At 49.4% G+C, this 1,505-nt stretch overlaps 1 pseudogene; it reads left to right on the top strand.

Annotated features, from left to right (window-relative positions):
• Window positions 1-396: 396 nt before the first annotated feature.
• Window positions 397-880, top strand: LOC133084645 (glutamyl-tRNA(Gln) amidotransferase subunit C, mitochondrial-like; annotated as a pseudogene).
• The last annotated feature ends 625 nt before the right edge of the window (window positions 881-1,505 follow it).

Genomic DNA, 1,505 nt, shown 5'->3' with positions numbered 1-1,505 from the left:
TGTTTGTGAATTAGGAAAAAGGCACACAAGAAAAACAAGTATCCTTCCCCTGGCCTTTTCTGATAACAACATTTGCATTTTCAACTGCAAGCATAAAAGGGAAGGTATCACTCTCTGATTCTCACCCCAAGGGCAGTCTGGGCTGACTAGGAATGCAGTGCCTCTGGGAGTGAAATGTTCTTCCTGAGCCTGTAAACTGCCTGCCAAGGCCCAAGCCTGCCCCGAGGGCTGCTCCTTGCAACTGTTCTCGGTTTTCAGGATGATGCCTGACTCCACCTGCAACCCAGCTTCAGAAGGCAGCCAAGGATCAGGCCAGCTGCAGATACTGATTGCTGGGTAGGGGTTGGGAGAGCCAAGACCCTCAGCCATCCAAGCGATGGCAGTACGAAACGACAGATGAGGGCGTTGAGGAAAACTGCCTGCCTTTCGAAGACAAAAGGTTTAGTCATAAGAAAGGGATGGAAGGAGAGAGAAGTGCGGGCGTGGGCTGTGTGGCTGGGCCTTCGGGCCTCCGTGGGCGGGCGCCGGGCCTTCCCCTCCAAGGCGGTGGAGGGAAGTGGCCGGATGACAGCCAAGCTGATGGAGCACCTGCAGTGGCTGGCGCTTGTGGACTTCGGCAGCCACAAGGCCGTGGCCCGGCTGCAGAAAACCATTGCTTTCGCTGACCGGCTCCGCGCCGTGGACACGGACGGGGCCCCTGGAGTCAGTCCTGGAGGACAGATGTCTGTACTTGAGATCCGACAATGTGGTAGAACCAACTGTGCTGAAGAACCACTACAAAACTCCCATCGCGTGTGGAGGAGTATTTTGTGCCTCCCTGCCCCCAGGTAATATCTTTTGGCCAAAGTTGGATGCAAAAGAGCCCTTCTCACACTGCTGAATAGCTATTCTGGGAAGGGGTGCCCTGTGAACACGTGGAAGTGTAACAACTATTTTGTTCTCATGAACACGAATGTTCCCACTTCCTTCACTCGCCTGAAAAAAGTGATAGGTATCTTTTAGTAACAAACTCTTCTGAAGACAGAATTGGGAAAGATCTAGCCAAAACAAGGCAAAGAGTTCCTGATGCCAATGGAAGTAGAAGGTATTGCCAGTTTCCAAGGAAATGGATCAAGTATTTACCCACAGGCCGTTTAGTATGGAAGACTTTATCCCCTCCCCAAAAGACTGTCGACCAAACGGCACTTAAGTGAATTTTTCTATTTATGTAACTGTTAGACATTGCATCTGATCACTATGTGATGACCTGAGCTGTCCTTTTCAGTTGCTGTTTCCGTCAACTTGAGCAGCCTTTTATCTTTACTGAACACACAAATTTGTTCTTGGGTACCAACTTTGTTCCAAGCAGAGGGCCGACTTTCTGCTAAGGTTAAAGGAGTAGGGAGGCAGCTTTGGGAGGTGATGGATATGTTTATGGCCTTCATGGTTGTGATTTCATGTGTGTATACTTAACCCCAAACTCATCGAGTTGTATACATGAAATAAGTACAGTTTTTTATGGAAAA

This window comes from Eubalaena glacialis, chromosome 2 (genome assembly GCF_028564815.1).
Source record: "Eubalaena glacialis isolate mEubGla1 chromosome 2, mEubGla1.1.hap2.+ XY, whole genome shotgun sequence".
Lineage (NCBI taxonomy): Eukaryota > Metazoa > Chordata > Mammalia > Artiodactyla > Balaenidae > Eubalaena > Eubalaena glacialis.
The sequence above is the reverse complement of the archived record's forward strand: the minus strand, read 5'-3'. Positions and strand labels throughout refer to the sequence as shown.